Source organism: Microcebus murinus, chromosome 2 (assembly GCF_040939455.1).
Source record: "Microcebus murinus isolate Inina chromosome 2, M.murinus_Inina_mat1.0, whole genome shotgun sequence".
Classification (NCBI taxonomy): Eukaryota; Metazoa; Chordata; class Mammalia; order Primates; family Cheirogaleidae; genus Microcebus; species Microcebus murinus.
The window spans coordinates 101,763,114-101,788,565 of record NC_134105.1 but is presented as its reverse complement, the minus strand read 5'-3'; the positions used below and the strand labels follow the sequence as shown (position 1 = coordinate 101,788,565).

Below are 25,452 nucleotides of genomic sequence, written 5' to 3'. Positions count from 1 at the left end.
CAACATGATGTTCTGAAATACGTATACTTTGTGGAATGGCTAAATAGAGCTTATTAACGTGTGTGTTACTTCACACACATCACTTTCTGTGGTGAGAACACAAAGTCTACACTCCTAGTGATTTTCAATGTACACACTACATTGTTATTAACTGGAGTCCTCATTTGCATAATCTCTTGAACTTATTTCTCCTAGCAAACTGAAATTTTGTACCCTTTGACCAGTGTCTCCCCAATCCCTCCCTAACCTCCCAGCCCCTGGTGACCAGCATTCTTCTCTCTGCTTCCATGACTTGGACTTTCAGATTCCACATGTAAGTAAGACTATGTGGTATTTTTCTTTCTGTTCCAGGACAGGCCTATATTTGAATCTCAGCTCTTTAGCTACCAGCCATATGATCTGGGGCAAAGTTTATTACCTACTTGGTTCTCACTTTCCTTTTGCCCCCAGACTTTTGGTTCCTGCTATTTAGTCCTCTGTCTTCTGAAATTTTTAGGTCAGATAGCAGGAATTAGACTATGGCTGCTTCCATCTCACTTTAAATAAAATAAAAAGGGAACATTGACTGTCTCTGTCCTGGGCTCTCCAGGCAGCCCCTTGGCTCGAGTATCCAAGGGCTGTTCATCCATAGAACGATGACGTTCTTCTTTAGTAGGCTTAGGTAGAACTTGGCTCCAAATAAAGAGAACCAGACAGAGCATGTGAGACCCAAGTACTGTCCTGTCCAAGATAAAAAAATATACTATCTTATAGAGGAGCACTGAATATTGCATAGGATGAGTGTTAAGATCCCAGACTAATGCTTTGCTTATCATCGTGACTGACTGTTTTACATTTTATCTATGTCTACATCTGTGTCTATGTCTGTGTCTATATCCAGCTGCGTAACTGGTCCCAGGCTGTGCCTGTGTGTTGGTCCTTGGAGGAAGGAAGGCGAGTCCTAAGCGTTGGGGACTAAAGCACAGATGCAGGCTGTAGCCGAGCTTTCTCTATGCCTCTGTGCAGAAGCACCAGGTGGCCTCGCTCCGGATCGTACCTCTTTAAAGGTTTTCCGTGACTGTGACTAGTTAGGAGAAGAAGAGATTAAATAAAGATTACGGCGAGTCACCTCATACTGAGTCAGAGCTGGAAGGAAGCTGAGGGAAAATTCGACAAGCCTAACACTGTCACGTACGACGTAGGGGTGAGGACAACGAACCCTAGACAAAGGGAATGGCTTGTGCAGGCTCCCACTGGAGGCCAGGGGAAGAACCAGGACAACGCTCAGGCTCACATTCTCTGTCTGCCGCTCTTTATTTGGAGCCATAGTGCCGCCTACGCCTACTGAAGAGGGACGTCCTCATCCTACAGATCAACAGCCCTTGGAGACCCGGGCCAAAGGGCTGCCTGGAGAGCCCGGGGCAGAGAAAATGTTTCCCTTTTTATTTTATTCGAGAGTAAAATATGGAAGCAGCCATAGTCTGATTCCTGCTATCTGACCCCAAAATTCCAGAAGACAGAGGACTCAATAACAGGAGTCAGGCATCTGGGGACAAAAATGAATGTTTTCTGAGCACAGACAGAAGCCCCAGACAAAAACAACACATTTCAACAAGACAGGCCAAGCCGATGGCACCAAAGTAACCCGGAAGGAGTTTCAGCATAGCTGGAAATAAGCCATGCCTGCTGCATCTTCCGTGCCAGGCGTCTGTGATTCCCCCAGGAATGCGGGACTGCCAGGGCACGGGCACAGACAGGCAGGAGAAGGTGGAGCCCACCAAACCCGGCCGCACCCACAGGCAGGCGCCCTCCAGAGGATGCCCGGCTGCAAGTGCTGTCCACCACCGGCTGGGGCTCCCGGCACAGCGGGGTGTGCAAGCGATGACTTCGCTTTCCTGGGGGACTGTGGAGGAGAGGACGAGGGAAGGGTGGGCCACCACTGCCTGTCAGAAGCTTGAGTTATTATTCTCAGTTTATAGCTTAGAAAGTTTAAAGTTGGCCAAGGTTACCTGAGGCAAACATAAGGAAGAAGGGATTTGAACCCAGGCGTTTCAGGCTCCAAGATGGTTGGGTGTTCTCTTTCCTGTACCGCACCATACCCCCTTGCAGGGAATTTCTTTGCTTGGAACAGAATAAAGAGGATACACACACATGCACGTACTTCTCTGAGGAAGGCACGCCCCCTTCCAAACCCTCACATCACATCCTTCATCCTGAGACCTCTGTGCTGTGGAAAGTCACTCAGACACCACTGTGGGAATGTGGCAGAGGCCTGGAGAAAGGGGAGAGGACAGGCCACTGGGTCATGGGGTCAGAGCTGGACTCGATCTGCTGGGGCCACGCACATGAGTGGGAAGGACAATGCGAGTGTGTGTTTGTGCATCTGGGTGTCTGTGCGTGTGTGTTCGTGAGTGAGGGCGTATCTGAGTGTGATCAGCAGCACGTGTGTGTCAGTGTGCAGGGAGTCGTGAGTGCATGCGTGTGGGACTGTGAGCGTGTGTGTGCAAGGGTGTGTGAGAGGCGAGAGCGAGTGTGCACAGGGCTGAAGTCCGGCAGATATGCACCGGTCTGCCCACGTGTTGCTGAATCCATGGTTAAAATATTTAAAATATAATATTTTTGTAATAGATGGCAATAGCCATTGCACCGGCCACCTGGCTGCCCACTCAGCCCGCACGCCATGAGGGAAGGGGGAGGCTGACGTGTGGGACGGCAGGGGCCCTCTAGGACTCTGCGCGGGGTTCCACGCTCAGCGCTCAATGTCAGTCTGTAAGGTTATAGACTTCATTTTGAATATCAGCCCTGTGTGTGACATTTATGAGTATGTGAATGTGTACGGGTTTATTTCCATGCATAAACAAGTGTGAGTGTGGGACCGTGTGAACATGCCTGGGTTTGCCTTCCCCAAGGTGGATGGCAAATCTGGAAGGACGAGGTCCAGGCTTTATGCCTCTTGCAGCCACTAGCACAGTAAGAATGCTCGTAGTGCTACAAGGAACATAAACCAGAGAGCCAGACGGTCCTGAGTGTGAATCTCTGCCCTGCCACCTGCAAGCCATTATTACGATGAGCAAGGAAGGAACCTCTCTGATCCTCGGTTCCCACCATCGTGGGAATAACCACACCTGCCTCACTAGGGTGGTGCAGGAATGCAGTGGGCTTTGTGCATAAATGTTCCGCAGCGGTGCTGTGGGTCAAGTCCCTGCCCCTGTAGGTGCTTCCCTGGCTTGTCAGCCTCAGGTCTTGGCACCCCAGGAAGCACAGCCTGACCCAAAAAGACTTGGCTGACTTTACAAAGTGACAGGTGAAAATCATCATGACTAAAGTTGCCCAGGACAGTCTTAAGGGCAGGATCCATTGTGGGCAGGGGAAGATTCTGGATGGGTAGGGCAACCACCAGATGGGATACTTACCCCCTGGACTAAGTCGTGTTTCCTCCTGCGCACACCTGCTCAGACCCTTTGCTCTACTTCACTGGGCCTTGCCCTGGCCCCCACATGTGGCCTGCTCCCTCACACCTTTGTGTCACTAGATTCTGGAGCCCACATCCTCAAGCTGGTGAGGACAGGGCAAACGTGCTAGCTGGAGACTTCCTGCTCCACCAGGACGCGGGGGACAGTCATAATCGCAATAGCTAACATTTGTCAAACCCTTGCTGTGGGTTGTGCTACACTGTCTGCTTCATTTCCACTGCCTCTGTGAACACCCCCTGCCCCATCAACCCCAAGAGGGAGTTGTTCTCCCCACCACATGGGTGAGAAAGGTGAGACCTAGAAAAGTTATGTAATTTGTTCCAGGTCACATGGCTAGAGAAAGGTGATTCTGGAATCCAAACCCAGTAAGATGGGGACCAAAGAAAAATCAGCAGGGTTAACTGCTCACAGTCTTTCATATCTGAGGAGGGTTCTAGATTACTGCTTGCTCACTCTAGTAGCATGTGTGCACACAAGGACAGACACAGACACATGGGTACATGTGTAACTAATAGAGGAGAACTGATAACTAATAGAGGAGAACTGATAACTAATAGAGGAGAACTGTTAACTAATAGAGGAGAAAATAAGATGAAGCTCAGAGAGGAAAAATTAAACCTCATCTTAAGTTGCCAAATCAGGGAGGGTAAAGAAAAGGGGGAAGTAAGAGCTCGCACGAGAGAAATTTGGGGAAGATAACATACAGGACTAAAATATACATAACATAAACATTTGTACCCCCGTAATATGATCAAAAAAACATACAGAGCCAGAGAGAGAGACATTTGGAGGCTTTGATGAATGAGATACCTACATGTGGGAAAATGTTGAAAACTTTATATCATTTTCTGGGAGTTCAGTTAAGATTCAGATAACTTTTCAATGCTTTTTTGCATGTCGAACTTGAGTTTCCATTGAATGCAACTCTCTGGAGGAAAGGGTTATGAGACATAGGGCACAGAACTGAAATGATCTGCCCAGATTTCTGTGGTTTCATCATGTGAGGGTGGCCGTGCTTCCCTACCACCCCGCTCTAGGGCTTAGATGGGGGAGGGATGCCCTTTTGGGTGCACCTGGCACTCGCTCCAGAGGCTCTTGCGGTGCCCAATTCTGGATTGCTTTTTGTCCTACCTAGCCAGATCCTATTGTCTGGTCTTCCCACTGTACACCCCACCTTCTCCAGGCGTGCGTCACTAAGCAGATATTTCTGGGAGCCCTGTGGGAGGTGCTATGACTATTGAGATGGCCAAGTTCTCCTTCCTCCCTCAACAGCCTCCACTGTTCCCACTCTGTCTTCTCTGAATCTGGAAAGCATGAATGAGGTATCAGACCACCCATCATCCTTTCGTTAGATGCTGCCTTGTCCTATTGTTCTTCATTGTCTTGGGGTCTAGGCTCGGTCTTCTTGTAGCAATTGTTAAACCAAGAGGCCCAGAGCCCTGCGCTTGTTTCTGTGTCTTGCTTGGCAGTGTCCATCACATTCTGAGCCAAGGGGAGAGGTATGCTTAATAGGGGTAGACGATACATGAAAGATAAATGAATGGATGGATGGGGAGACCTGAAAGGCATGGGTGGAGGTACAATGGAGGAAGAAGACCCCACTGTCTGGAGAGACAATGCTAAAAGGTTGGTCTTTAGTTAACTTTGTGTCCTCTAGGGTCTGTAAAATATGTTGGGGATAATCTAGAGATTTAGTTTATATTATTTTCTTCTCTTTTGGGGTACTTCTGCTGGTTCTCAGTGACTCCCCTGGAGCCCAGAGGCATAAAAGGGGAGGCAGGTGTAGGAGAGGAGGTTCCAATGCCCCCGATTTGTGGACTATTTTGTAAGAGAAGGGTCTGGTGGAGCAGGTTGGGGGTGGTAGTTGAAGTAATAGAAATAAAAAGTTTGGGTTACCTGTGGTTCTACATTATATTGTCACTTCAATGCCCCAGGAATTTAGAGAATTGCAAGTAGGAGGGCAATAAGAGGTGTGGGGAATAGCTCAAGAGAATCCCCAGGACAAGTAATGAGAGCTGGGATTTTGACCAAATATTGGCTGATGGGTGTGTGTGCATAGGTACAGAGTGTTTGCAGAGACTGTCTCCTCATGACACATTTGGTCAGCTTGAAGAAATTTGGGCCTTCACTTTTTCTTATGGGAAAAATTTTAAGCCCTATCTTCAGCTCCTTTTTATTTTATTTCAGCATATTATGGGGGTACAAATTTTAAGGTTTCAAATGATGCCCTTCCCCGCTCCCCCTACAAGTCTGAGCTTTTGATCCACCAGCCCCTGGAGTGTTCTCTCTGAGTTAGGACTCATCTGCCTCGATTCTTTCCCACTACTGTGTAGCTCTTTGCTGGAAGTTTCCCTTACTGTTTGGGCCTAGGAGGATGGCTTTTCCTCGCACACGTTATCCAGGTGGGCACTGTCTCCCCCTGGCCCCGGTGGCACCCTCATTTTCTGTGGATGTGTCGTGCAGAAACCCCCACCACTCATGCCTGGTAGGAGCCTTGCAAATGTCCTGGCATCTCAGAAGTCTCCTCCTCCTGCCTTCTCCTGCCCCTGCATGCCAGCCCCTGCTCTTCTGGGGCTTTGGGTTGGGAGCAGGGTAAGAAATGTGTAGGAATTTAACATTCTTAAACAACAGAATTGTCAGACTGAGACATTTGAGCCAGAGGAATTCTATTTTAATTGTTTGGAAACAGGAGCCGAGGGGAAGGGTGGTAAGAAAGGCTGTCTGGGCATGCCGCCCAAGTTTCCAGCAGGGCAATGTAGATGCATGTCAGCGAAGATGATTAGACAGTTTGGAACCGGATCCTTGTCTGAGATGGAAATTGCAGCTGCTAATTAAGAAGAGGCAGAAATGGAGGAAGCCGCCAGCCTGGTGCTGCCTCTCTCCAAAGGGCACAGTGTGGCTGCATCCAGAAGCAGGGGTGAGCGGGAGATGCCTGGCTGATGGGGGTGTGGGTTGTGGGCCCACAGGGGACTTCAGGCTCTGTCTTCCCTGAGAGCCTCCTCTGGTCACATGCCTGGGGCTTACTTCTGCTTGGACTTCTGGCACTGCTGAGGGGGTGGGCACTTCTGCTGGCACTTGGGTGGAGGTTGGCAAGGCTGCTTGGTCTGCTGGGGCGGGGGGCAGCACTGCTGGGGCGGGGGGCAGCACTGCTGGGGCGGGGGGCAGCATTGCTGGGGTGGGGGCGCACACTGCTGAGGAGGGGGGCAGCACTGCTGAGGAGGGGGGCAGCACTGCTGAGGAGGGGGGCAGCACTGCTTGGGGGGTGCACATTGCTTCTGCTTCTGCTGAGACATTCTGGGCCGAACTTGCCACTGGAAGCAGAAAGATACAGAAGTGAGGAACACTGAGCCATGGAGAGACCCTGGGTCCAGGTGACCCTCCTGCCACCATCTCGTCCAGTTCTGCTTTGACTTTGCCCTGATTGCATCTCAGATTGAAGAGGTGTGTGTGTGTGTGTGTGTGTGTGTGTGTGTGTGTGTGTGTGTGCGAAAGAGAGGGAGAGAGAGAGAGAGAGAGAATTTTGGCTAAGTATTTGTAAGCCATTCAACTATTTTTGAGACGAAGAAATGTGGAAAGAGAAAAGAGGAAAGGAGAGAAGAAAGAAAGGGAGAGAGAATGGAAGGAAATAAAGAAAAACATAAAAAAAGAGAGAAGGAAAAGGAGAGAGAGAGGAAAAGAAAGAGTGAGAAGGAAAGACAGGGAGACGGAGCAGGCAGCTGGGTACTGCTACGGCAAACGCTGTGGCATCTGGAACAGAATTGCCTGGGTGAGTCCTGACTAAACCATTTGCCAACTGTGACTTTAAGCAAGTTGCTAAGCTTTTCCTTGTCTACCTCTCTTAGAGTTGCTCTAAAAAATTAAATGAGCGTTTAAAAATACACACATACAAAACATACATACATACATAAATGTGTAAGTATGCATGTACACATGCACGCACAAGGTACCTAGCACACAATGAGCACTATAGAAGGGCTTCAACATATGAAACAAATTTATAAAACTTTAGAAAGGAACATCTTAACCACTCTCTGAGGGAGTTCATGGAAAAGAGGACTCTAAAGATAGGGGAAGTGGACCCTCTCGTTTGCCTCTCTTGCGGACAGTTGAGGAAAGCAACCCCAGAGAGGGAAGGAACAGTGCTCAGCATAGATGGGGGACAGTGGCCCTCCGATTCCTGGGGCAGAGCCTCCACGGTGCTGCACCGTCCTGTCCCGGCTGCTCTGTGCTACTTGGGGTCTCCACACCTCTGCCCCCCATGAGGTGGCCTGTTTTCTTTTCCCCCTGTATCTTTTTTTCCTTGGAAGGGCAGCCCTGCCAGCTGCTGTGCCCAGAGCTGGTGGTCCCCTGTCCTTCTACCCACTGTCTCCTAGCACCCAGCAGGTGCAGCACTGCGCCATGCCAGCAGGACCCTCCTCCCCGCCTCAGCCCAGCCTCCCTCGCCCCTCTGCTGGATGGCCGGCAGGATCCAAGAGAAGTTGGTCACAAATGACACGGAAGAGAGAGGCCATCCTTTCTGACCAGCCACCCAGAGCGCCAGTCCCAGCGCCCAGTCGGGGGTTGGGACACACGGGGAGCAAGCTTGCTATGAGAGGCGCTGCCTCTCCAGACTTACCGAAGTTCACCAGCGGCTGGAGGATTGAGACGAGATGCTGTGGAGTTTGGGATGCTCTGAGCCTACCCGCCTTTTATACGTTTCCAATCAGCCTGAGGCCATGAGGTGGCCTAGGATTGGGATGTCCTAATTAGTCCCTAATCACAATAGGATCCACCTGTCCTTCCTCAAATTTCAGGTTTTACTCACCCCCAGGGCCAGCAGCCTCCCTCCTGGCATGGCGGGGCTTGGGGATGACATCTCTTCGCCCCACCTCCCCATCGTTTTATGAGAACTGGCTTCCTTGGATTTCCAAACCTACTCGTGACTTTTGACTTAGAACCTTGGCATCTGGGATGGTCCCAAGCTGGCATTCCGACCATGCTGGGTGTGGGGGCTGGGAGAGCAGTGTTCCGGGTGTTCTGGCTGGCAGAGGGGAGGGGTGGGCTGGGCTGGGTATGCAGATAGCATTGTTTCAAGAGAAACTGCGGAGGGGGGAATGGCTCTCTTGGAAACCCATTAAACTTAGCAAGGTCATCCCTTTGACTTAAGCCAGGTTCTGAGCCACCTTCAGCCTGAACTGGTTAGGAGACAAGGCTTTGGTGTTTTCCCTGCTGTTATTTAAGCAGTAAATGGCAGCCAGAGCCCTCTGTCCCCCTGCTATTGGGAAAACCATTAGGCCTCATTTCAGAGAAACTGGGTGGTTACCTAGACAGTAGGAATCTCTCTATCTACATATGCATAAGTCACATACACATATGACTCCAGGGTTCCCAGGGAATGAATATCATAAGGCGGTGGGTGGGGGACCAAGCAGCATTTCATTGGAGTGAGCTCACAGTGCGTCGTATCGCCTGGTCCTGATCCTGGTCCTGGTCCTGGCCCCAGTCCCGGTTCTTCCGCCCCACTCCTGTCAGAGTCCCTCGGACACAGAGGGATGGCACAGGGCACGGACTGGGATGCTTCTCACATCTGACAAAGGATGGGGCATACCTCTGAAAATGCCCCAAGCACCGCCCAGAGTGGGGCTCTGCCTTTTACCAGTTGGGTGACCTTGGGCACTACATGTTTTTAAGCTTCATTTTTCTCTTCTGTTACAAAGGATGATAATACCATTCCGTATGTCAGTTGTGAGCATTAAAATGGGCAACGCAATGTACGTAAAGTACGTGCAAGTGTTTGGCTCAAAATGGGTGCTCAACAATTGTTGGGTGCTCCGTGGAATGGGGCTCTGAATCCCAGGGTAAGATGCACTCTTAGAAGTGTGGAATAAACAGCTGCAAACATTTGAAGATGAGTCGTGGCACTGGCCACCCAGTTTCATAAGCTCTTGGATGAAAGAGTTGGGAGGAATAAATTCAAGAGATTTATTGAACATCATGGTACTATAGATAATAACAATATATTATATATATATCAAAATTGCTAAGAGAGTAGATTTTAAATCTTCTCACCACACAAAAATGATAAGTATGTGAGGTAATGCATATATTAAATAGCTTGATTTAGCCATTCCACAATGTATGCCTATATCAAAACATCATGTTGTACACCAGAAAAATATAAGATTTTTAATTGTCAATTAAAAAAATAAATAAAAATAAAAGAGCTTGACCAAGAGAAATGGAAATAGGCAAGCTAGTCCTGAGGATGGTACATTTTACATCTCAGACATGGAATTTAGCTGTGGCTCTACTGAAAGTCTTGGAACATCCCAAGATCTTGGGAAGCCATGCTGCAAGTCTAGAAGATACAGGCTTGGAACCCAATGGTGTCTGCTTTATATCCTGGCCCTAACTCTCTGGGATCACAGGCTGTGCATGGGCCAGGAACTAAAAGAGACCCAGAGGAATGCAGGCCCCATCAGGAGGAGAATCCCTTCAACCTGGCATCACTTGGACAGAAGAAGCCCCAGATGACCTTAGAAAGGGATCTCAGCCCGGGTCCCTAATAGCAGAGAAGAAAGACTGTGCAAGGTGGTTATCTCGGCTAATCATTTATTTATCAAGATGAACTGCACTTGTGTTGCGTTGCCGGGCACTGAACCTGTCTGTGCTGGGGAGGCAGGGGAAGCAAGGACAGCCAGGCGCTGGCCTTTCCAAGGCAGCAAGGCCGAGGGGAGCCTGCTTGGCAGGTCTGTCATTGTGAGTAGGGCCTGGGTAAGTGGGAAGGGTTAGTAAAACTGTGCCATAGCCACTTAGCCTCCTACTTCCAGCTCTTATAGATATTTTTCAATTGTTTGGCTTTTATTAGCCAAAGAAATCAAGCCCACATGTCACCAGAATGATCCCTGTATGGTTGGAAAAAGTGTGAACATTGGCTAACTCATGGGCTTTGGGGTGTTAAATCCTGTCAATCTTTTTTAGCATGTGCCCCGATCACCTAGAAAAGGCTTTGTGTGGTGGAGTCTGCTAGCTCAAGAATGCACAATGCAGTACTGCTTCTACTGCCTGTGGACAGGAAAAGAATGGCAATCTAGAAGCCATGACAAACCCTTGGGATGGTATTACCCACTGACCTTCATCAGCATTGCTCTCTGTTTTTCTCTCTCTCCCCAGTCTTTTGTCTCGTATGCACACACACACACACACACACACACACACACACACACACACACATGCATTCACATATACACACACTGCTGTTTCTCATACTTTGGTGCCAAGTGTTCATGGGGGCATAAGGCTGGCACTCAGTAAAGTTGATGGGATGGAAGGTGGCATCTTCTACCAATTTCTAAAACATATGTGCACACTCGCCACCTGCCACAGGTCCATATCCACCAGGCAATGATGTCCCACTGCGGCATCGCTGCCATATGGCTATCTCCTTGTGGCTCTTGAGAACATTTCTTTCCTCTGAAGGTTTTCCTAGGAGTTCATCTCATCCCTGTTTCACTTTTGTGTTCATGAACATGATGATAAGGATTGGGGAAGCAGGTGTGTGTTGGGGGCAGAAGGTGGGTGGAGGGCCCTACCCCCCAGGGGCCTCTGCCTTGCCAATAGACACCCACTTGCTTAGTCTCTAGTGCTGGGCACTAGCAGCACATTCAGCCTGAGGAGGACGAGGGCCGAGCTGGGCAGAGGCGAGGGGCTGATCTTTGCAGGCGTCCAGCTGTTCAGCCCATGCACAGGGAGCAGTCCCCAGGCCAAGTGCGGTGGGGGCTGGGGACTGTGTGGTACCCAGGCCCAGAGCTCTCGGAACTTATGACCTTGTTTGGGAGATAAGTCTAGCCCAATGTGACAGAGGAGCTGGAGCTGGGAGCCAGAGCCATGAGTCAGGACCTGAGGGGTGACAGGGAGCAAGGTGGAGCAGGAGCTCAAAGGACAGCCTTCAGGATGGGGCTGGTTTGGCAGCAAGGCCTCGGGGAAGACAGGAAAGGCCCCTAGACTGTGGGCGCCTTGTGGGCAGAAACACTGACTCCATGGCCGTATCCTGGTACCCAGCAAAGCGACGTGACTGCGGTGGCTGGTCAGTGGTGCTGAGCAATGGGCAGTGGGCGTGGGACCAGCCCCCAGAGGAGGCCCTGGCATCCACCTAACCAGGATTGCAGAAATTGCAGGGTGGGAGCCTGGGCCCTGGCTCTAAACAATGCAGAGGGGGCCCTTTATGGCATAATACACATTTAAAAAATTCTACTGTTTAGCATAGGAAGATGGAAAGGCATTGGTGTGCATTTAGAAGGCCTGGGTATTCTCGTAGCTTGGCCAAGGATTGGCTGAGTGCTTTTGAACACTTGGCTTCTGCTCTCCAGGGCTCAGGCTTTTTTACTCTGTAAACACGATCATCTCTAAGGCCCTTTCCTGGCGTGAACATGGTGTGACTTTCCCAGAAGGAATGGAGGAGCACGACTGAAAGCGTTTTGGAGACTTGTTTGGCAGTGGCACCATGGAGAGGTGGGTGAAGGGAGGCAGGGACCAGGGAGAGAAGAAATGGCAAGGCTCTGACCTAGGAAGGCAGTGATGGAAGAGGAAAGAGAGGGCAGGCCTAAGGATGACTTGAACGAAGAGTGCACAGGACTGGAGGACTGCAAGGATTCGGGAAAGGGAAGGAGGAGTCCAGGGACCCTTAGGAGTCTCAGGACCAAACTGGTGAAGGTGGGGATTAGGCCTGGGAGCAGGAAAAGGAAAGATAAGACTTACATTCATACAGGTTGGGTGCGACAGAGCAGGCACCCCAGGAGGAGCAGCCGGCAGCGGTGGGAGAGGAGTGGGAGGAGGGAGGTGCCCCTGCTGGGAGCCAGGTTTGTGCTGGGCACTAGAAAGAAGCAAAAGAAGCCAAAGCAAGGAAGCTGGAGGCCCAGAAGGTCCCGTCCTCCTCCCTGGCCTTGGTCAAGGATTGCAAAGCATTGCAGACCAACAGGTGCCAGAGCCAGAAGGAGCCCAGTAATCAGACAAAACATTCCCGTCTTTTGTTCTAAGGACTGTGTCAGCCCTTGACGGCCTTCCCAACGAGCCACAGAGAGATGAGAAAGTGTTCTTATATTTTATAGAAGTTGGTATAAGGTTGCTGACTTTTATTTCTTGGGAAGGTCTTTTGCGTGTTTGTTTTTTGTGACTCTACTCTTCCTACGCTTATTAGCATTAAAGTTACCTCTATTCGATGAAGTGATAGGAATTATAAAAGGCCTTTGCTCTTATTTGGCAAGGTAAAAAACTGTCCCTCTCCACTGATTGCGTTGTGGTCTTCTGTTTTTGTTTTCTTCTTTACATTTAGGTTTAGCGAAATGAAAACACCCAGGGATCCCTAGAGCAGACCATTGAGGCTTATCACTGACAAATACAGACAAGGTGAATGAGAAGAGGGAAGTGACTTACTGAAGGTCACATTTTGTAAATGTCAGAACTTGAACTCTGGGTATCTAACCAAACACCCAACCCAACCCAACCCAACCCAAACCAAACCAAACCAAACCAAAACCAACCAACCAAACAAATTAGGACTTTGGTTGATGTCAGAATCTCAGCTGGAAATTCTCTTCCCATCCCACAGTGCCCCCATCCCAAAGCCAGGCCTCCGCAACAGTGGCAGGACCAGGCTTGTTAGAGAGGGAGCCCGCTGTGCCCCACCCGGCTTCTCCCGGACTCCCCAGGATGTGGGCACAGCTCCTGCCTGCCCCACTGTCCTCCAGAGACAGGCTGTGGCCTGCACTGTGACCTCACTGAGGCAGGCCCAGGCTCCCCTGCCTTTACCCAGCCTCTCAGACCAGAGAGGATTAACCCCTTCACGCCACCTGTCCTCTTCCTGACTCCCAGGAAGCCTCTAGTTGTGAGAAGGGAGTGATTCACCTCCAAGGCCCCCACAGGCAGCTCCTCAGCCACCCGGCTTCTCTGTGCCCAGACCCAGGGGTTTCATCCTCGTGACGGGGGAGTCCTGGGATACTCTGACACCCCATGGGACTACGGCTTAACTTTATCCTGTCTGGGCCCAGGAAGCAGAATGAAGTCCCCAAAAGTCTGAGAGTCTGCAGATCTGCCTCAAGGAGGCTCCTGCTCTCCTTTGCTGACCCCGTGGTTCCAGTCACCACCTTTCTGCTAATGACTCGCAGATTCCTGCTCTAGACCGGGCCTCTACCTTGGGCTTCAGATCCCGGTATATCAGTTGCTGCCTCAGTATCTCCATCTGGGGAACAACGTGATGTTTTGATCTATGCATACATGCATTGCACCCCACAAATATACACAATTATTGTTTGTCAGTTAAATAAAATGAATATGTTTATTTAAAAAGTCTCCATCTAGATGTCCCAAAGGCACGTTGGTCTCCACATGTCCAGAACTGAACTTGCCGTCCCTCCCCCCTGCTGTCCCTTCCCCCCGCTCTCCCTCCCTACGTCAGTGAACAGCACCACCACCAGCCACCTGCCTGGCAGCCCTGGCCTGACACCGGCGCCACCTCTAGCTACGTTCACTTACCCAGTCCCGTCCACCTAGCCCTAGACCTGCAACGCCCCCCCATGCCATCCTTCCTCGGCCTGTGTTGCGAAAGAGTTCCCCTCGCCCAGCTCCCTGTCTGCCCTTTCGCTGCAAAATGCCTTCCACATGGAAGCCAAGATGATCATTTTGCAAGGCAAATATAAGAGCACGTCTTGCTTTTAGAAAATATACACTGATGCATTTAGGGGAAAAGAGGCATCATATCTGCAGTTTACTCTCAAAATGTGCAGGAAAAAGAAAACAAAACGTACATATGCATATAATATACATTATATGTGTTTTATATACATATGATATACATGTAAATACACATTCAGAGTGTGTGTGTGGGTGGGTGTGGGTGTATGGGTGTGGGTGGGGGAGACAGAGAGATGAATACTTAGGAATCTGGGTGAATCTGGGTGAAGGATATCCAGGGACTCTTTGTACAATTCTTGAAACTTTTCTGTAAGTCTGAAATTATGTCAGAATAAACAATTTGCAAATGTGTATGAGCCCCCATCATTCTCTTACATAGACTCTCTCAAAGGCCCCTCACTCCCCGTGTCTACAGGTTAAAATCTAAATTCTGTTGGGATTTCTGGTGTGCCTGATGCCCCATCAGTAGGGCCCTGCTTGTCATCCCTGGCAGGCAGCCCACTGCCACTCATTGCCAAGGCCTTGCCCACATAGTCTCCCTGCTGGGAAGCCCCGACAGCCCACCTGCTCCTTGCTGCCCACTGGGTGAGAAGCCGGAGGGATGACCCCAACATAGAAAGGTAGATGGAGCTGGACAACCTTCCAGTTTCTCCAAAACCCTTTTCCTCTAGATGGTTATCGTCAGCTTCCTTTCCCTGGAATACAGACAGAAGGGTTTCTGAGCAATAGCCTATGATTCTAAATGGGATGAAGACAGGTACAGAGAACTTAAGGAGTGTCCCTGGTGAGATCAAATCCTCCCAATAAGACCACTCGCCCTTTGGTTTTATCTCTTGTCACCCAGGGGACAAGAAAGTTGTCATCTGGTCTGACCCTGCTCCACTCTTGATTCCCTTAATCACTTCGGTACGAATGTCGACTATAGTCAATAGCCACAGATGAACATGCACAGTGACTTTAGCTGACAGTCGTGATATGACTTTTCTAATTTTTCATTTATCAAAATAAAATTGTGAACATTTAAAAACAACATAATGAAAACATATATGTATATGTTACCTATTCTGATTTACATTACAAGTAAAGCTGCCTGTAAAGTAAAACAAGCTTTCAGTGCTTTAAAGCTTTCCTCATCACACAAGAGCAAAATGGATTCGTGCGGACTGTGAGTGCCGGCTGTGGGCAAGTTTTCACGGCTGGTGAGCACCGTACCGAAGTGGTTAAAAGGGGTGACTTACCCTGTGTTGAGTCTCTTCTAAAGAAGGAGGAATAAGCCCCTAGTCGTCAGTGCATCAGGTGAGTTCAAGCTGGGGGCCAAGCACCTGTGTGCACGTGCCTGTGTGTGTCAGGTGTGGGGAGCACCAGCTGTCTTCCTCTAGTGCCCATGTTCCCCTCAGCCCTAGAGCTGCCAACTAGTCATTTGTCTTAAAAACTACTTATGAGACATCCCCTTCCCTGATAAGAGGATGTTCTACAAGCTCCAGTAGTCACTGGGGAAGGACATCCGGTGGCCTGGAAAAAGTCACAGCCAGAGATAAGTCCAGATCTGCAAGGTGTCCTCTAGGTGTTCTGCAAGACACCTGCCCATAGGCTCTGTGACTGGGAGAGACAAATTGAGCTGGGGTCTCTGTTTCCTCGGGAGCATTTGGGAGAGCCATAAACCCTCTCGCTAGATTTAAATCTGATGAGGATGACAGGGCAGCTACTATAATAAGTCGTCAGGAACCATCTCCCTCCCACAAACGGAGGGCTCTTACTAGTCTTCCCGTGTCGTTCAGAATCAGGAAAACAGGCCAGTGAGAAAAAACTAGGGGTAAACTAAAGAAAACAGAAAGGCAAAGTTGATCTCTGTATTAAAGAAGCAGGGTATAGAGGACAGAGGGAAGAGACCCACACTTACTAAATGCCAGGGTTTAGGCAGAGTTTCTGTGCAATTCTAGAAAGGAAGGGAAGGTTTGTTTAAGGGGATGATTTCTGTCTAAGTTTTATCTCTCTCTCTCTCTAGATAGGGTGCTAAGAAATGTGATTTTAAAAAATTTTGCCCAGAGAGTTAATGGAAACTTCCCTTGGCACTCTTCTAGTGATGTTAAGTAAAAATTTAATTGCTTTTTGGGGTAGTTCTTTGAATACGATATCTTTATTAAACCAGGCCACACAACTATCTCGTTATATGCAGACTTCAAAAAGATTACATTGCAAATGAGACGCAGAACATCCCAAGTTGGCCTAATATATTTCAGCTACAGACATATGGAAATCTGTAAGTAGGTGACTGTGTTATCTATGTAAAATGTGTCCTTACAATGTTAAAATACAGGTTTGCCGCTTGGTTCTTAAGAAACTGAAAGAGAAAAGCATTAAATAAGCAGTATGAAATATAGTTCCACTTTAGGCAGTGAGAATCAGACATAGGAGCTGGGGCTGGGTCTCCCATGGTCATGGGACAAAGCAGTGCCACAAAGCATGTGTGACAGGAGCCCAAGTGTTGGTTCCAGGAACCTCGGGTCCCATTGCCTATGGCTCCTGGCCTCTGGCTAGCTACCTTCTACTCTTAGGAGTGAAGCTGGGGCTGAGTAGATGGAGCCAAAGGTGGCCCCCTCCCTCCCTCCCTCCTCCTTCTTTTCCATGCACACCTTTTAGCTGGGACAATACAGACAAGTGGGTGTGTGGAACCCAGACAAGCAGGTATCGTGTTTGTTTCCGGATAGAGAGACTAGACTTTGTCTGGAAATCTGAGTCATACCAAGTTTCTGTGGGGGTGGGTCTCTCTGTATCCTGTGCTACACACATTGTCAGTCAGTCCCCATTACTATGCAGGGGCTTTGTGTGTGCAGTGTCCTTTGCTAGGCACACAGGGAAAGTTACACAAACAAATCCATCCCTGGGTACTCGCAGAGCACCTTCCATGGATCTAAGCACAGGGTTGGGTAGCAGAGAGCACGGAAGCCGTGTAAAATGGTCCTGTCTGCAAGTTGCTAGAGTCTAGCTGGAGAAAAGGAAAGTGGACAAAGGGGATCTCCATTTTTATGTAAACATAGAATCCTAGGTTGCCACCGAGGAAGGATCAGGTTATGGACAGAGGAATAATACTCTCTGAGAAGAGAGCAAGACCTCAGAAATCTGTTCATGAAAGAACAGCACTGTGGTAAGTTGGCCAATGGGCTGGGGATGGCCAGGGCTGCACCTGCAACTGGCTCTTTTTCCACCAGAAGAGCAGAGGGTTAGAGATCGGGGCTGACCTTGGACCAAGGACTGCATGGGGCTGCTGAGAAGGCCTGACTAGAGGTGGGAGCCATGGGGGAGATGGTTCTGAGGTGGCCCAGGCTGGGCAGGAGGCAAGTAGAGGAAAGTTGAGAGCTGGAACGGGGCTGTGGTTGGAGTTTCCCAGGAGGCGGTGGAGCCCAGAGCTGCCGTGGCAAAGAGACAGTGGAAGTACTGTCCGGCTGGGAGGTCAAAGCTAACCTAAGAAACAAATTAGTGCCCTAGGAAATTGAGCATAGCTGTCCCCAGAGGGAGGGGTGGGGACATAATGAGATATCAGCTATCTCCATTTTGATAGTTTTCCATAGATGAGGAAAAAAATGTTCTTGAAATATAAAATTCAGATAGCATCTTCTCCATGATGTTCTCTCATCCACAAGGACTGTGTCTGCCTAAGAGATTCTCTTTCACTTCCACCGTCTTTCCCAGATCGACTAGGATATGTGGAATGTTCTTGGTTCTGGAGACAATTGGGTATATGATTTGTTAACTCCAGTAGTGTTAAGCCCTTGAGAACAGACCCAGGATAGTCTCCAAGATGAGCACCGAGCCAGGCTCTTAGACGGTCCCAGCAAGTTCCAGGAATTGAAGACGTGCTTGGTGGTGATGAGACCAGTAGCTGGGGGAGTTTTGATTTTGGGAAGGTGAAATAGCAGTTTTTAGTAATGGAACAACCAACGATCACCATTTGCCAAGGTTGCCTACCAGTACGCTCAAACTGCTGTGAGGCTAACCACAATAAATATTTGTTGACTGAATGGTCCCAGCGGAAGGGTATGGGGGGCTGAGGTGAGGGAGATAGGCATATAGGTGACGGCTTTACTCTCTGTCCCTAAAGAGGTGCACACACAAGTACACCACACACCACACACTCCATACCACACACACTATACCATACACATGCCCCACACCACACACACTATAAACATACACCACACTACACACACATATACATACCTCATATCAGCATATACACCACACACATAAACACACACCACAACACACACAATACCATACACGCGCACCATACCACACACACATATACCACACACCCACATACATACCACACACGTAAATACACACAACACACAAAATACCATACACAAGCAGCACCACACACACACATACATACAATATACTCACATATACACCTCACACACATAAAGACACACCACAATACACACACCACACACACTATACCATACACACACACCACACAACACACACATATGCACCACACACCCACTCACACATCGCACACACACAATCTCCATACCACACACACACCACACACTATACCAGATACACGCATCACACCACACACATACCACACGCCCTTTCACACATCACACACACCATACACAAGACACACACTATACCATATACACACATCCCACCACACACACACCACACACCACACACACCACACACACTATACCATATACACGCATCCCACCACACACACACCACACACCCTTTCACACATCACACACACACAATCCCCAAGCCACACACACATCCTACACATACACCATACCACATACACATAAACAAACACCATACCACACACCCCCTAACACATACACACCAAACACACACACGCCACATGCACATAAACACATACAACGTCATACACACATTCCCCACACACCACACACACAGGCGCACACACACATACACACACCCCCACCAGCCCACCACACACATACTTATAGGTTTAGGTGTAAAGGTTTTTCTGTGTTTGGTATGTATGTTTGTGTTCAAGGAAAGGTATAAATAGAATAGTATCTTCATGACTCAAGTTCCAGATTTGCCTCTCCGGGCTCCTCCTTTTGTTGTGTGGCTACTCAGGAACTTGTCCTCACAGCCCCTGCGTCTAAGCAGGGGTGTGGTCTTGGATGCCAACAACACAGGGTGGCTCTTTGCATGGTAAGTCCACTTCAGGACTGTGAGAAAGGAGTGGTGTGGAAACAGAGGACTCACGCGGGTGTACCTCAGTATGCACGATCACTCAACATTGAGGGGCGCTGCTATGTTCCGTGCACTGACCTAGGCACTGGGAGTTCAGAGGTAAATAAGACAAAGTTTTTGCCCTGTAAGTTGGAATCTAGAGCAGGTAACAGACTAAACACAGGATTTCAATAATTTACAGTAAATGCTGTCTGTGGTAGAGTTATTTAGGGGTTATAGCAGATAGAAAGGGTATAAACCAGCCAGATGGCATTGCCAAAAGCTTCCTAGAGGAGGTAAATCCTGCTCAGTCTTGTCGCATCAATGGTGACATGGTGAGACGAGGTCAGGGACATCCTCCCTTTCCACCTAGACGTTTCCTGACTTGGCGGATAACTTTACCCATCTCTCTGCCTCAGCAAAGTCGTTCCTTCCCACCCTTTTCTCTCCACCCCTACCTGACTTTCTAGCAAACCATTCCATCACTTCACCATCGTTCGGACAAGGGTTCAAAGGAGGATGAGAGCAGGGCATTTGTGGGAGTGCCCAGAAATTGGCCCAAGGCGCTGACCGATTTCTAGGCTCATCAACTGCAAGACGGGGCGGGTCTTCTTGCTACACCCAGAGGTCTTTGTGAGGCCAGTCAATGGGGGAGAGCGGGAGGCATAGGCACGTACCCTACATGTGCAAGGCTCAGTTTACAGAGAGTTGGTGTATCGGTCAGCAACAAATGCTCACCTGTGCCTGCCAGGCACCAGCCACTTTCTTTTTTCGTTTATTTTGGTAAGAACACTTAACATGAGATCTGCCCTCTTAATGACTTTTCAGGTACACAGCGCACTATAGTTAGCTACAGGCGTTCTGCTGTAGAACATATTCATCTTGTACAACTGAAACTTTATGCCTGCTGGACAGCAGGCTCCCACTCCCCTCACCCCTGCCCCTGGCAACCACCATTCTACTCCTTGAATTCGACACTTTAGATACTTCGTATAAGTGGAGTCATGCAGTACTTATCTTTCTGTGATTGGTTTATTTTATTTATCCTCAAGGTTTGCCCATGTTGTAACATATGACAAGATTTTCTTCTTTTTAAAGGCTAAATAGTATATTGTAGGTATACATCACATTTTCGTTATCCATTGATCCACTGATGGGCATTTTGGGTTGTTTCCATATACTACTGGGCATTGTAAGCAATGCTGCAACGAACATGGGAGTGAGTGCAGATATCTCTTTGAGATCCAGATTTCTTTCTTTCTTTTTTTTTTTGGGGGGGGGGCTATAAACCCAGAAGTGTGATTGCTGGATCATATGGTAGTTATGTTTTTAATTTTCTGAAGAACCTCCATGCTATTTTCCATAGCAGCTGCACTATTTTACATTCTTTCCAGTGATGTACAAGAATTCCAATTTCTTCACATTCTTGCCAACATGTACCTTTCTTTTGATAGCCACCCTAACAAGTATGAGGTGATATCTCGTGATTTCGATTTGCATTTCCCTGATGATTGGTGATGGTGAACATCTTTTTATAAACCTGTTAGTCATTTGTATGTCTTCTTTGGAGAAATGTCTGTTTAAGTCCTTTATCTATTTTGAAATAAGATTATTATTATTTTGTTGTTGTACAGTTGTAGAAGTCCTTTGGATATTTTGGATATTAACCCCTTATCAGATATATGGTTTGCAAATATTTTCTCTCATTCTGTAGGTTGCTTCTTCACTCTGTTTATTGTTACCGTTGCTGTGCAGAAGCTTTTTAGTTTGATGAAAGAAATTAAAGAAAACAAAAATAAGTGAAAAGACATTCATGTTTATGGATTGTAAGACTTATTGTTAAAATGTGCATATTGCCGAAATCAATCTGTAGATTCAATGCAATCTCTATCAAAATTTTAAAGGCATTTTTTACAGACATAGAAAAAATAATCCCAAAATTCACATGGAACCACAAATGACTCCAAACAGCCAAAGAAATATTAAGAAAGACGAACAAAACTAGAGGCATCTTAATACCTGATTTTAAGATATTATTGCAAAGCTACAGTAATTAAAGGTGTGGCACTGGCATAAAAACAGACACATAGACCGATGGAACAACATAAAGAACCCAGAAATAAACCCTCACATATACAGTCAACTAGTCTTTGACAAGAGTACCCAATGGGGAAAGGATGGTCACTTCTGTAAATGATGTTGAAAAGACTGGACATCCACATGCAAAAGAAGGAAACTGGACCCTTATTTTACACCATACACACTCATCAAACAAAATAGATTAAAGGGTTAAATATAAGACCTGAAGGAATAAAACTCCTAGAAGAAAACACAGGGGGTGAGCTTCATGACATTAGTCTCTGCAATGATTTTTTTGGATACACCAAAAGCACGGGCAACAAAAGTAATAATAGACAATGGGACTGCATCTTACTGGGCCCATTCTAGGCACAGAGGACACAAGGTACTGGAAGTAAGTCTCGCGTGGTCTCTTCTCACTCAGTGCTCACATCCTGGTGGGGGAAGATAGATGACAAGCATGTACACAGTCAAGAAACCGGACAACTAAATAACAGAACTTCAGGGTAGTAGTGAGGGCTATGGAGAAACTACGACATGGAAACGTTTGACGAGGATGGTTAGGAGGGTCTCTCCGAGGTGGAGACACTGGGGCTGGGCCTGAGCGAGGGGAAGGTGGCCCCACAAGGTCTGTGGGACACCAGCAGAGGCAGAGCAAGGGCAGAGGCCTTCTGATGGGCTGGGCCGTAAGGTGGGATGCTCTCACCTGAGGGACAAAGACACTGAGCTTCAGGGAGGACAAGTCACTGGCGTGTGGCACCACATGGCGGATGGGGAGCAGGTGAGTGCCAAAAGCCAGGCGGGGCCCTCTGCCCCAGCGTGGGGGCTGGGGAGGGGTCTGAGCCAGCGGTGGGTGACTTAACCTGGGCTTTGCCTGAGAAACTCGCTCTGATTGCTCTCGGAAGGTGAGCTGAGCTGAGGCGAGAGTGCAGGCTCCTGTCTTCTTCCTCATCTTGGATGCTTATCAGAACCCAGCCAGGGGAGCAGGATGCCTGTTTCCATCCTAAATTTTTACTCCAAATGTAGACAAGAAGAAACTCATTTTTAGTACGATAGCAGCGATCTACTTACTGACTCTGAATGCAGGTCTCTTTGCCGTGTGTTGTACACCACCGCTTTTCTGGAAAAGGGCGTTGATGTATAAATTATGTTTTTGTTCCTGTGAGACATTCGACCTTGTCAGACCACATATTTCCCTGTGGGGTCCAGAGGAGAGTGTCACTTAGCCAAGTGGCCTCTTGCCGAAGGTCTTTCTCCTCCTGATACCCTTCTTTCCAGCAGAGCCCCGGCCTCAGGCCAGTGCTACTGCACTTGTTGACACGACCTTCATCCCGCCCTCCCAAGCTGCCCCTCAGACTTCCCGGGTGCTCTGGGGCTTCCCTGCTGTGCAGCGACAGTTTGTTCAGGTCTGGCAGGGTCTGTCTTTCCACGTGGGCTGGAAATCACACCTGTAATTTCATTTTCAGCTACCTCATACCTATCATGGGGCACATATGGAAAACCAGAGTGGGTCCATAATGGTGTCCGCCTGCATTTCTATTTTAGCTCTCTCAGCTTCCCACACGACAGCCAAAGTAAGCCGCTCGTTCCCATCACACCCCAGTGACCCCGTCTGGGTCTTTGCTCCGGTAGTTCCCTCTGGGCCCTGCTTTGACCCCTTTTAGTATCCATCCTTCCGTACCCGTTCCTCAAAGCCCAGCTTGCATGCCAGCTCCTCCAGAAAGATACTCACTGATCCTCTGTGCGATTTTCCCACCCATGAGGCACAAAGCATTGTGTGAGTGGATTCAGACATATCTGGGTTTGAATCTCAGGGACTAGCTGAGTAAGCTTGAGCAGGTGACTTGTCCTCTCTGAACCTCAGTGTCCTTTGTCTCTCAGGTGAGGAGGATAATCACGTCTACATTACGGAGTTGATGAAGATTAGATCATGCCTGTAAAGCCTTTGACACTGTGACTGACATGTGGCAATTCTCGATAAATGAGGCACAAATTGCCCTATTTGTTCATCACCGTTTCCTTGGGAGTTTCTCCCATAGACCCTGAATGCCTAAGCTTTGCATTTGGAGCCTTCCTGGGGTGGAGCCTTCCTGGGGTGGAGCCTTCCTGGGGTGGAGCCTTCCTGGGGTGGAGCCCTTCTCTTTCAGTCCTGCAATTCTACATCACAGCACTAGAGGGCAACAAGAGACCACAGGCACTTTGGAGGACTGGCAGGACTGGCCATCTTGGTTGCCCTTATTCTTGGCAAGCTTGCACCATTTGTGGGCCACTCCACTGTAGCTTGTAGCTCAAATTGTACTCTTAGTCTTTTGTGCTAGAAAAAAAAATATATATATAAAATCAAAAGCACATAAGCCAATCATTGTAGTTCTTTTGGAAGGTGGCCTCACTTTCCGACAGATAAGGTTTGCTTTAGCTGATCAGTTAATCAAAATCAGCCAGGATTTCCTAGTACTTATTATGCACCCTTCACTGTGTTTCAGGTTAATGAGTTTAAATGAGTTCAAGGATGCTCAATGCTTTGAACAATTCCTGGCACATAAGAAAGGAATATAGCCTATTTTAATGATCCAACACTAGAAGTGAACAAAAAGCAAAACAAAACAAAACCCCCAAAAAACAAAAACAAAGAAAGCTTCTAAAATTCCAAAAATGCCATATACACCGTTGGTTCCATATGCTGAACCCTTCTGTGTGCTGAAAACTGACCCAAGTACCTCACAAGTGTTACTTAATAACCAAACCAATGCTGAAAGGTCAGTATTTGCCTGTGTTTTCACCATGAAGAAAGAGAACAGAGACGTTATGTACTTTGCCCGTGATCATGTAGAATGTAAGCAGTGGAGCTGGGCTCAGTCCCAGGTGTGTGACTCCAGCCTGCATCCTTTTAACCTCCACATTGGTGCCTCCCCTGGTCAGGTTGTTTTCTTTGTCTATAAAGTATTTATTATTGTCATTATTGCTGTTACCTAGCAGAGTGATCCAAATGTTAATTTCTGAGAAACAAGAGCCAAGGCTGTGTCCTTCCTGTCTGAGATAGTGTGGCCTTACTATTAATATAACTTTTACTCCTGGACAAGACAGTCTGGAGGAAATTAAATATGCTTAGAACTTTTTTTTTTTCTTTCTATATTTCTGTATGTTTGTAGGTTTTAATAATAAAATGTAATATAAGGGTAGAATCTACTTGATACTAAATTGAACAGAAATTAATTTTTCATTCAACCAAAAAAAATGCTTAGGAGCAAATAGTAACATAAATGCTGCATATCAGAGCTCACCAGATATACAGAAAAAGTAATAAAAGTAAAGAGGATAAAAGCTTTAAAAGTCCATATAAAATATGAAAGTCTGAAAATTAATAATCTTGTATAAGAAAGTAAAATATAAAAATCAGGAGATGCCAAATAAAGTAGATATACGAAAATACTAAATATAAAATGAGAAATTAATGAAATAGAAAACAAAGATATAATAGAATCAACCAAGCCAAACTGCTTCTTTGAAAAGATGAAAAAAAATTAGTCAAGACTGATAATGTTGACCAACACACACAAAAAAAGGCCATAACTGTAGGTGGAACAGAAATCAAAAATAAATGTATAATAAATTTGAGAGAAAATGAGAAAGAAGAAAAGTATTAGAAAAATAAATTGGTTAAAAAAAAAAAAAGAAAAATAAATTGGTTGCTGTTAAACTTTTTTTTTTTTTTTTTAACTAAAGAGAGACTTTATTCAAAAAGATTAAAGGATTATTGCAAAGGGGAAAAGGTACCATTCCAATAGGGAGACACTCTGACTGTAAGGTCTGTAAGTATCTCCTGTCAAATTTTTTAAATGCTTACACTCTGACATCTTTTATGCCCCATCTCCCATCTTTTCAACCCACCTTTCTGCCTAGGCTGTAGCCATGGCAACCACGTATGCTCAGGTGTATCTGCCAGTACCTCGCTTCAACTACATTAGGTGTCACTTATGTCTGGCCCAGGGCTTCTTGACAGCCACAATGGAGCACTTGCAGTAGATGGCTCAGTCGTGCTGGT

At 47.6% G+C, this 25,452-nt stretch overlaps 1 protein-coding gene and 1 long non-coding RNA gene across 2 annotated transcripts in view; one reads left to right on the top strand and one right to left on the bottom strand.

Moving 5' to 3' along the window:
- Window positions 1-2,122, top strand: part of LOC142869579 (uncharacterized) — a 35,996-nt gene extending 33,874 nt beyond the window's left edge. The window contains exon 4 of the long non-coding RNA XR_012918163.1: window positions 881-2,122. This is a non-coding gene — a long non-coding RNA (uncharacterized LOC142869579). The remainder of the gene's footprint in view (window positions 1-880) is intronic.
- S100A9 (S100 calcium binding protein A9) overlaps window positions 1-25,452 on the bottom strand; it is a 442,604-nt gene that overhangs the window by 352,592 nt on the left and 64,560 nt on the right. The window lies entirely within an intron of this gene.